We start from the raw sequence: 12282 nt of genomic DNA on the forward strand, positions 1-12282 counted from the left end.
CTAACACTGCACAGGGGCTAGGGTTGCCACATTTTCTGGAAAAAAATACCGGCCTTCCCATATATTTATCTTTTTTCCCTATTAATAACATTGGGATCAGCAATAATTTTTACCAGCCAGGCAGGTAAAATACCGGCCAGGTGGCAACCATAACAGGGGCCCAATGGGTTCCACACTTCCCGGTGCATGTGTGAACTCCATCAAGCACCGTGCATGCACATACGCCAGCACAAATGCTGGCGCGCATGCACTAACACCGGCATGAACGACAGCACGTGCCGCACACTTTTTTCTTGGGGCTCGGCATATTGGGGAGAGGGCCTGGGCCGGCAGGAGCCCATGAGGGCCGGGGCCGACTAGGTTTTTTCCCAGTGTCCTGCCAGCTCATCCGACCCTGCTTCATAGTGACTAATGTACAGTAGTACTAAGCACAAATGGCAAATGGAGGATCCACTTGCTTCTCTAATATAGTTTGTGATACCTGCTTTGGAGAGCTGGGGGTGCAAATATGAGAATTTTAGGGAAGGTTCATATCCCCTTTAACATGTATTTTGTCATCTGATGCTCAAGTGTAGCATAACACTTGAAAGAAATTTGAAGCCCAATATATCACCCTTACGTCAGCAGAATTCTTCCACTGACACTGCATTTTGATATTTACTCTGCCATTGTATGGGCTGTAATGGTTTTCCTATCATATGTCTTGGATAATAACTGTACTGTTCAAAGCCACAGTACTTTACACCTGCCACTCACCAGGCAGCAAGAAAGGTGTCTTATTGATCATTGTGCCCAAAATATCACACTTAATTTAACATAAGCGACCAACCCACAGCAAAAATCCGCTCATCTGGTGACCTGCCATACGAGCGCAGCTGTATAGTTTAAATTAACTTCTGTGGCATAAATGAAATAATGTGGCATATAAGTCAGACTGCCTTTCTTAATGGATGGGTTTCCGTCTATAAATGGCTCAAGAATTGCTGAATATACATGTCTTATGAAGCCAGTTGGCTGTGTTTGAGCAGTTGTGTTTTGCAACAGACTCAGAAGTCATTGCATGTTGCTCTATCCCACCCCTCTCTGTGTACTGTCTGGGTTTTATGCCAAACTGATTTTGTATCAAAGTGTAATATTTTGCAAACGCTATCATATCCTTAGAGGATGCCTCGTTTACCAGAATACGCCTCCTTGGTTACCTTTGTGGGTTTTTGGAACAGGACCATGTCTCCATATTACTGATCACACCACGACCAATTGTAATATTTGACACATATTTTTTAAATTACATATTTTATTGATTTATTCCTTGAGGCTTTTGCTTTTCAGATAACTCTTCCTCAGATAAAAAACCTTAAATGCCTTTTGTGTCTAGCATTTGTATGGATGGACCATTGCACGCAAATTTGTGGTTCGCCTTCTACTTTTCCCACAATGCCCACCATAGCAGGCCCACATGGTATAAGTTATAGTACAGATATGGGATCCATTATCTGGAAACCCATTATCCAGAAAGCTCTGAATTACGGAAAGGCCATCTCTCATTGACTCCATTATAATCACATTTTTAAAATTTGTAAAAATTATTTCCTTTTTCTCTGTAATAATAAAACAGTACCTTGCTTGATCCAACTAAGATATAATTAATCCTTATTGGAAGCAAAACCAGCCTATCGGGTTTATTTAATGTTTACATGATTTTATTGTAGACAAGATATGAAGATCCAAATTACAAAAAGATCCATTATCCAGAAAACCCCAGGTCCCGAGCATTCTGGATAACAGGTCCCATAGGATCCCTTATCTGGAAACCTATTATCCAGAAAGCTCCAAATTATGGGATAATCATCTCCCATAGACTCCATTATAAGCAAATAATTCTAATTTTTAATAAAGACTTCCCTTTTCTCTGTAATAAGAAAAAAGTGCTTTGTACTTGATGGTAACTAGGCTTCATGAATCCACAATGGTGGCAAAATCTTATTGCCGTTATTTAATGTTCAAATGATTATTAGCAGACTTACGGTATGTTGATCCAAATTACAGAAAGATCCTGTATCCAGAAAACCCCAGGCCTCAAGCATACCAGATAATAGATCCTATACCAGTACAACAATACATACTGAATTCCATCAAACACACCATTGGGAATTATGAATGGCAAATGTGAAATTAGCACATATGTACATAGGAAAACTGTTTCTGTAATATAAATAGCAAACAAATCTGTTCTGTTTACATGAATATTTCATCTAAAATTGACTGAGGATATAAAATAATAGCCGCTATTCAATCAGGAACCCCAGGGCAGAGGGAGACTGCAATGGACAGGATAGTGCGATTTACAGGTCACGAAGTGGGTGGAGCTTGTGAGGATTGTGGGCAGGGCTTGTGAGAATTATGGGCAGGGCTTTGCGGAATGTGGGCAGGATTCATGTGTAATGGGATGGTGAGGGCATGGCAATGCATACACAGAACATTTTCTTCCATTGGGCTTCATACTCCTTGTTGGCAGCGTAACCAGTGGGTTCATAATTAATTTAGTAGTTAATAGTATGGGGACACATGATCACTGATGGTAGTGCTGTGGTTATAAATGTCTAAAAATAATGTAACAAATATTAAAATCTGATCTGTGGACTGCATGAAAGATTTGCCACCTGTTAAAGCACGGCTATCACAAGGGATTCTGTTAATCATCTAGATAGACTGAATGTTGGATGTAGGTACAACAGACTCTTTCTGATCAGGTATAACATTACAGAATTGAGCAACAGCTTTAGTAGATGCATGGCAACATTTTGGGACAGATCTAAAAATACACTGACCAAGGAGAAAACAAATAGCGCACTACACTCTACTTACCTTTCCCTAAAATTGGAAAATGAACTCTACCATGCATGTGCAAGCCCAAGCTCAAGCAAAGAGATGCCTGGGACGTAAGTAGCTGTTAATATTTTCTCAATATTGATCGAAACCTTTGAACACAGGCTGTTTAAATGCATGAAAAGAATAACAATGAAGACCAGATGATGTGGCTTACACTAGATTTTTAATTGAAAGTTAAACTGTCCCTTTGAGACATGATGCACCACAAAAAGAACCCATTCCTGTTTTATCAATTTATTACACAAAATGATGGTTAGTATTAACAATAATTAACAATAATAAGCACTGCGCAAGATGGTGGCGCTCTATAAATACATGGTAATAAAGTAATAATAATCTCACATAGGTGTTTTATTATTTCATAACACAATTGTTATTATTATTATTAGCAAAACCAGCTATTGTTGGCCTGACTTGAAAATCTCATAAGCCTATTTCAGTCCTTCAGTCTGATATGGCTCGCTTTGCTTTACTATGTCATTGTAAAATTAGAACTCTTTTATTTCTAAGAGATCAATGCTTATCAGGACGGATTATTACAGGTGTTGCTGGGCTTTTTCAGTTTGAGCCTCCTTTTCAGGTTCAACCTATCATTAGGGGCCAAGGTTTCATCAGGGACTCCAAGTTACCCTAACTAGCCCCCAATATCAGCCTGGGATGCCAGGGCCCCACCAGAGAACCAATGAAAGGCCTACCAATCATTAGCAACCAGGCCCTCCCAGCCCTATATAATTACTAGCCTCCTTGGATTCTCCTACTCATTTGATCTCTTACTCCAATTTATGGCAACTACCCGGACCCCAACCTGAGATGATTTACATCAGCCCATCCTTATTTCCTTTCCAATGTGGACCTATATGAAAATCAAATACATTTATCACTGTCTATATCTGCTTGCTGTGAGAGTGGACCAAGAGTGTCACATTCTCTGGTGATCCCTAGGAGACCGAGCCTGAAACTGAATGGCATCTTGTTAGGGGTGGTAGGCTACTCTCATACTCTATACATACCTAGTAGAGGGAAGGATGCAAACATGTTATTCATTGCTATGAGTTACTATTTCTGGGCAAACTGTATGCATTCCATTACATTACTTCATGTGAGTAGTGTTGTCATTGTCTTAAGCATTAAAGTAACCTATAAAGCAACACCAGCTGTGTTCTGTGATCTTTTAGCATATTACATAGGGCTATGATGGGGGATCTTGTTATATTTGTGTCCCTATCCTTAGAGAAAGGATGGGGAACCTGGGCTTTCTAAATATGTTTATCTTAGGTCAAGTGTCTAAGTGCTGCTAAAACCTTTTGGCTAAGATCAAGTGTAGTATCTTGCCTAATCATGGGGGGAGGCATCCTAGCTAAGGGATGTCCATAGAGTTGCCCCTCATTGGTAAAGCAGAGAAAAGCTTGATCCTCTGGCCAAAGGCTTGGGCATACAGATTGAGCTCAAGCTATGTGCCCCAGGCCTTGCAAACCTGGGGTGCCAGAGTACCACTGGTGAAACAGGACATCATGTAAGCACTGGTACTATAGCTCACTCAGCACTTTCTAATCGCATCTTATTGCTCATATGCCCCGGTGCCTTTTGGCTAGGAGCTATTTAAATTTTTAAAATCCGGCCGATAGGTCGGGCTGCACACAACCACACTTTTATTAATTCCCCTCACCCTTATTTTTTTTTTTAAGGCACTTATTACTTTTAAGCACTTATTTTGGATTGGTGCAATGCCTCCGGGTATACACTTGTCTAGGGGGGAGATGTGTAGCCTTTTGGTTCCTTCTCCCCCTGAACATTGGCCTATGATGGACACATACAAACTTGAGCCCTGACTATAGGGACTAATCCCTATTAATATGCTAATTCTTTCCCAATGAGGCACCTACAAGAGGGGTGAAACGAAGATTGGCTGAACCAAAGCAGAACAAATTACAATTGATCTGACACATAGGGGAGAGTTATACAATGAAAATGTAATTTAAAATGTCGTTTTTGCGCCATTTTTATATAGTTTGAAAGACAAATTCATAAAAGTGTCTGTAAACTGTCTTTCTTCCACTAAAATATGAAAAGTGCCGGTTGAGTTGGAATTTAGGTGGATTTCTGTTTGTGAATATAGAGAAAGTATTTTACTCCAGTTTACCACCACTTTTACTCCAAAAATGGGCTCTCTCCGCTTTTGTGAGTTCCATGAGTCACCTGGAAGAAGTTTTTGGACCCCATGGTTCCTGGTACCAGGTTGGTACCAACGAACCACACATAGAAGGTAGCAGGTACTTAATGCTGCATGATCCATAGCCTGATTATTGGTTGTAACTAGCTAGACATATCTATCATTGTTTCCTGCGTGACAAATACAAATACCATTGTGAGTGAAAACTGTGAAACCAACTTTTACCAGTTGCAAGAAACAGCTGCTAATCTCCCCTGTGTGGCATAACCAAAGGATTTATTCACTTTATAGTAGATTTGCCCAAAATGACAAGCTGTGCCAACAAATAAAAGAAGCAAGGGCCCAACTATCACCTTCAGGCCCAATGCACACCTAAAAACAACTTGTATCTTTTCCCCTTGACAAGGAGCTGATCTCTTTTTCTATATAAATCAAGTTTGGCAGCAGACTCTAAGATCAAGGTGACCGTGACAAATTCTAGAAGGCCTCCAACCATTTTTGACACGTCTCCAAATGCCGAGAGCTCAGCAATTGATGGTGCAGGATTAATTACAGGTTATATAACTGTTGCAAAATGACTTGATATGATTTTGTGTTCACATCATTCAGGTTAGACTATTACCAGCTTAGTAACAGAAACTTGAAACTGTTTTCTGCTAACATCAAAGTTTTATCATGTGAACTGTCCTGGTAGGTAATAAAATATTGCTGAAGGAGAAATGATAGATGGACATTTAATACTAATAATACTGACAAACATTTCCATGTAATTCATTAAATAAAATAACATTTTAAAAGCTTTTACTTAAATGTACTGCCGTTTACCCATTTAGTTCTAGCCACATCTTGTTTTCCCATAGGCCACAGAGGGATCTGGAAATGTAGAATTACGGCGGTTGGCAGTCAAGTACCTGTAATTTCTGTGGCAAGAAATCTGTTAAAACTGGAAACTTGTGAAATATGTGTGAACCATAGATTTCAACATACAGTATCTGTGCACATTGCATTTTCAATTTCCATATTTAAAGGTGCTTTCAGGCTTGTATTCTATCCTAGTACCCCTTTTCTACCTGATGATTGGTTGCTATTAGCGATGAGCGAAATTTTCCCCCAAGTTTTGGCACTAAAATACCTCCAAATTTGTTGCACATCAAAAATTTTATGAATTTGGCGAATTTTCGCTGTTTTTCAAGCGAAACGAGTCTTGGGTTACTGCTCCTGGGCAAACTTAGTGCCACTTATTTATATAACCCTATAAGATGTACTCCCCCTTTTGCCCAAGGAAAAATACACATGCTCTCTTTTCTAAACATACTGTTTTAATGCAATTCCTTTATGCATGTGTAGGATATGAGAGGGCTCATTAAAGAAGAAAGTGTGGTGTGCAAAGGTCAATATTAGAATGCAAATCTCCATGTTTTTCAGCCAAAATATAGCAGGTGACTGCTAAGTATTCCCTGGGGCAACATGTGCAACAGGCTGGGTGCAGGGAGTGGGGTGTGTGGTTGGGGAGCAGGGGATGCAGGTTAGGATGCCCTCCAAAGATTTTTTTAGCAGGAGGCTCAGTGCTACATAACGCTACATTTTATTGGCCTAATGCACATGCCTAATTGTACTACATCCATGTCTAAATGGCAACAGCATAATAAAAATGATTCTGTAAGTTTAAGGTTTAAGAGTAAGATATGACCACCAAGTAAACTACCCCTTTAAATATTTTAAACCAGAGTTTTGTTAAATGTACAGCCACAAGAATCCCATGATAAAATAAAATAATTTTAGAATGTGCTTTGTTCCACATGCATCTGCTTTTTCCCTAGATTCCTCCTCTTATTCCAGTCTAGGGACCTTGGTTGTTTGATATGACCTATTGCTGGCAGTTTATATACTGTGTTATGCCCAGTGTGGGCAAAATGTGTTAATCGTATCATGTTATTTGGAGGGGAGTTTCACAATCTCTCTCTCTGTGACCCAAGGCATCTTCAAGTCCGAGTGGTACGTGCTGAGCAGCTTGCTCCACAGATTGATGGCTGGGGCCCAAAGCACAGCTGACCCTGGACTGACACAGGCAGATTAAATTAGAGTTCTCTGTGAGTATGATAGGCGAGAGGGTAACCTTTTATCATCCCCTTACATAAAAAAAGTCCTGCTTGAGCAGGTTCTGTTGGTTAGTTTATGTATTCAAGCTATTTGGTCTTAGTGGGTCAGCTACTGCAATTTAAAGTTAAATTTTCACTTGGATGAATTCTTACAATGCCAGCTTTCATGAGCTGTCCCTACACTTGAAGTTCCCCTCATTTGGCAAGGTCATTAAACAAGCAGATCTTTCTCATTATGCCCACCTTGAGGGCCCAATGATCACAATAATGGGAATACAGGAAGTCAGAGCAAGGACCTCGCTCCAATGGGATTTTTAAACCTGTCCAATTGAATATAAAAACTCAAAACAGTGAAGCCAATCAAGGGCCCCGTACATGGGCCCTTGATCATCACCTGTCAGCAGCTTTCAATGGGCCATGTATTGGCACAGTTCAACAGCTGGAGGGTAGCAGGTAGAGTTAAGGTGGCCATAAACGCAAAGATCCGCTCGTTTGACAACATCGCCAAATGAGCGGATCTTTCCCCGATATGCCATTAACGAGCATGGCTATATCGGGTGTAATCTGATTCTTCGGCCATATGGCCGGACGATCCGATTACGATGCGCAATGGGCTCCGGCGGGATCGGTCGGGTCAAAATCAACCCTGACCGATTCACCAAACGACCAATCTCCGCTGGATCGAAAGATGTCGGCACACTCCACACACGATCCGAAAATCGTACGAATCCTGGATTCGTACAATTGGATCTGTGTGTCTATGGCCAGCTTTAGAACATGACTGTTGGGGCTTAGGTAAAATATTTCTACCCCTACACACTTTTTTTCTGCTTTAATTTTGTGCCTCTGTCTATTATATTTTATTGGTAGATACTGTATAAATGATATATGGATAAACGCAATGAACAGAACCTGAATTGTTAAAATCCAGACAGGTGGCAACAATACAATTTAAGAATTGTATTTATCACTGGTTGAGAGTTAGAACTCACCATTTGATAGATACAGTTCTAAAAACCCCATAGGAATAAATAGAATGTGGGTGAGTTTTTATTTATAAAGCTCTAAACTTACATTTTGATAAATCTGCTCCTAATTGGCTCTGGCTGGGAATATGTATTTGATCTAGAGTTTTTATGGTCATTTTCTCAGCCGTTGTGTAGAGAATGTTCTCACTGGGGTTTTAATTGGCTGGGCCAGAAAAGGAATCACTGGAGGTTTCATTAAAATTGTCAGAGGTACTATGGATATAAAATAATTTTAGTTGATTCCTATTGTTCTTCACTGTCTAGAATCCACATGTACTGTATATTGATTGCCATGTCCTTGGGATTCTTGTTTGCATGGGCTTTATCATGATCCTGTGCTGCTGATTTCAGACATGCTGCAATATTTGTTTTATGCAATGTTTAACTATGCTTAGCAGGCTGTAGTCTGACACCAAAAGTGTTATTTATCAAAGGCGAGTTTTTCAGGGTATTTTTCAGTTAAAACTTGAATTTTTTGGGTTAAAAAAACCTTGAATTTTTTAAGAGTTATTATACCCCAAAGTTGAAAGTAGCTTGAATCCGAAAATACTCCAGATACTCCCTTGAACCATTTAAAGATGTTTGTAGCCTTCATGATCAATTTTTTTTCGGTACGTTTTGCAATTTGAGTTTTTTTCCGCCAAAAACTTGATCAATTCAAGTATCCTAGTTTTTCACCCTGACTACACTGATTCAAGTTTTTTACATAAATTTTAAACATTTGAGTTGTGAGTTCATTTGAGGTATAAAAATAAACCTCACAAACCTATTTTTTTTGAGGCTAGTATTGTTGCTTTCAGAATCTTTCATGTATAAGTTAAAATCATCATATACAGTATTATGTATGAATGATCTTTAGCCATGCTGTGTTTGATTATTGATTCCATTTTCTTTATAATGTGTTATGAAAATCATAAAGATCTAATCTAAGAGGCACTAATGAGTACCCACTTTACCTCAGTTTTTATGTAATTGTATGTTTGATGTATAACTTGGTGCTTGTGTTAATAACAATAATAATAATAATAATAATAAGGACCTACAAATTGTAAACTACTCTGTAATATAAGAAAATGCCAGTCTTTAGCCTGCTACATTTTACTGCACCAGTGAAACAATCTTAGTAAAAAAAACAAATAGTTACCAACCATGCACATTTTGGTAAATCACAAAAACTGTATATTAACTGAATCCTCCCTGGTGGTACAAGGCTGAACATGTTGCTCTTGCAGTTTGGTGTGCACATAAATCATTGGTCTTTACCTCTGAATGATTAGTTCACAGCTGCCATCCCTCTCGTCATTGTCACAGAGAAGATCCCGAATTAAACTGCCAAGGGCAGGTGTTTTTTTGGCAGTTAATGGATTAAAGAGAAAAGCTCATCTGATCAGTGCTTCAAGGACTTCTAAAGGTCTGTCATGTTTTAGACCCCGTGCATTTACTTCATGAGCAGGCATCTGAATATCTGGAATTAAAATATGAACTTCTGTTAATACAGGGGCAGAGTGTATTCTAGATTTTAGGGAATAAAATATTAAAAAAAGCAGTAAGGGGAAACTTTTTTTTATCTTTTGCAAAAGGGTTAGCCAGATTTGAAAATCTTTCTAATGCATTATTATCAATCATTATTTATTTGTTTTGGTGACTATGCTATGGTCAGGGCCGGAACTAGGGGTAGGCAGAGTAGGCACGTGCCTAGGGCACAAAGCTGGGGGGGCGCCAGGCACGTACCTGCTCTGTCGCCTACCCCATGTCCGGTCCTCTCATTCCCCGTCTTCTTGCACGCGATTGATGCTTCTGCGCATGTGCGCACGCCGATTACCGCTTCTGCGCATGCGCGTTGGTGTTAACACGCGCATGCGCGCCAGCGTCAACTTGCGCATGCGCGCTGGCTTCAACTTGCGCATGCGCACATTCAGCAGGCGCAGCGTTGGCCCAGGTTGCCTAGGGCGCCTGCGCAGTGTGGCCCGGCTCTGGCTATGGTAATTAAAATGTCTTTATACAGATAGTCCATTTTAACAAGATCATTCTATATTTTAAAAATAATTACCTTTTTCTTTGTAATAATAAAAACAGTACCTATAATAATTTAATAATATTTAAATTATTTTTAGTAGACAAAATACAGAAGGATCCCGTATCTGGAAAACTCCAGGTCCTGAGCATTCCAGATACTGTAGCCACTGTCTGATTACTATCACTCATGTATACAAGATAACCAATCACAATTCTGTTTGTCTGCTTTCTATGAAATGTCTTCCCTGCAATGCTACTTTGCTAATCTGCTCATAGATGACACTCACATGCTTAGTGGGCTCTGAGCAGCTGTTGAAAAGTTAAATTTAGGGGTTGTTGCAAATTATCAAGCAGAAAATGAGGTTGGTCTGTAATATAAATTGATGCTACAGGGCTAAATATTAAATTCTGATGCTAATTGCACTGGTTTCTGTGCTGCCATGTAGTAATTATCTGTATTAATTACTAACCAGCCTTATATTGTGACATTTATATTCTATGTGTACTGTATATTGTGAGTTGGTCCCTAAGCTCAATAACTGACAGCAGCACTGAGCATCAGCAGTGAATCAGCAGAAAAGAAGATGGGGCATCTTTGGAGACATAGATCTTCCCTGCTAAAGGGCTGTGTTTGCCTTGGGCTGGTACAGAAGCTCAAAACATAATGTACAACATTTCTAGCCTACTACTTAAGCTTTAGTTCTCCTTTAAAGCCCTAGAGACTGAATCTCATCCACTGGGCCTTAAAGCACAGCTAGGAGTGATCCTCTGTAGTGTTCCTAAATTCTGGGAAAGCCCTCCAAGTGGGGTCAGCACCTAAGGCCAATTAGGGTGAGCTTTGGGGAGAATGCTCTTTGTTCTTTTACCAACTCCTGGAAGGGGGCCTAATTTAATAGTTACAGTAAAATATTGGGTGAACATTTATTTTCTTCTCTAGATATTCAAGAAACTAGCTGAAGTTGCAAAGTTTTGATACATCTTTTAACTTGTTGTGGGCTAAAGGGCACCTGCCCAAATGTTGGACCTCAAAGAGTGGGGTTGAACTAAAAAATCTGACTACCGGGTTGTGTCACGTTTAAACTTCTCTTGTGCTTCTCTCTCCCAAGATTAAGCTGAATCCATTTGCAAGATACACAACTGACACAAGTGCTTGGGTACTGCACACCAGCCTATGGGCACTGGGCAGCACCAAACCTAAAGGCAAATGTGATAGTAAAGCAGTGTGTGTGGGCAATGAAGGGTATAGAACAAGGTGCACATAGAACACATCATACCACATTAAGAACACACATACAACATCCTTTGTTGTCGAATGCACTGATGGGTGATGTGATGGCTGATTCTGGATGATTTCTTGGACAGGCATAGGGGCAAATTTACTAAAGCCCAAAGCAGCTAATGCGAGCACAAATTCGGCAGCGTGACGTCATTTCGTTACTTCACCAATTTACTAACGGGCGCTGGTGTAAATTTGGTAGCGTAGTGGACCTACTCTAGCGCTACTTCGCACCCTTATGCCAGGCGAAGTGACGTAACTACACTAATTCACTAACTTGTGCATTTTACTGAACTTTACCTCTTGCGCCAGACTTGCCTTCGCCACGTCAGACCAGGCGAAGTGCAATAGAGTAGATAGGGCTTGCTTCAAAAAAACGCTGGCGTCTTTTACTTTTTTAAGGGTGATAGGCTGAAAAAGATTGTAACATTTTTTGGGGGCACCCTACTTTCCTAACATATGGCACCTAAATTATACAGTGGGCACATGTATAGGGCAAAATAACAACTCTATTTTATTTTATAAAGCTTTCCCAGCCTTGTATAGTGTAATGTATTTGCTGCTACATATACGTCCATTGTACTTTAACTTGGCGCCGTATGCAAATTAGGCATCGCTGGCGTAACTTCTCTTTGCTTGACGCTAGTGCAACTTCGCTACCTTTCGCCTCCCTGAGCGCAACTTTGGATTTTAGTGACTTAGCGGTGCCCTGGCGAAGTGCGGCGAAGGCGTGGCTATCGTATTTTCGCTGCTTAGTGAATAATTTATTTGAAGGTATGCAGGGGCGTGTGTATGCATCCTGGG

The 12282-nt window shown here is 40.1% G+C and overlaps 1 pseudogene; it reads left to right on the plus strand.

The window, feature by feature from the left end:
• The first annotated feature begins 2368 nt into the window (after positions 1–2368).
• Positions 2369–12282, plus strand: part of LOC108707460 — a 56253-nt pseudogene continuing 46339 nt past the window's right edge.

The sequence above is a fragment of the Xenopus laevis genome, chromosome 2L (assembly GCF_017654675.1).
Source record: "Xenopus laevis strain J_2021 chromosome 2L, Xenopus_laevis_v10.1, whole genome shotgun sequence".
NCBI classification, from domain to species: domain Eukaryota; kingdom Metazoa; phylum Chordata; class Amphibia; order Anura; family Pipidae; genus Xenopus; species Xenopus laevis.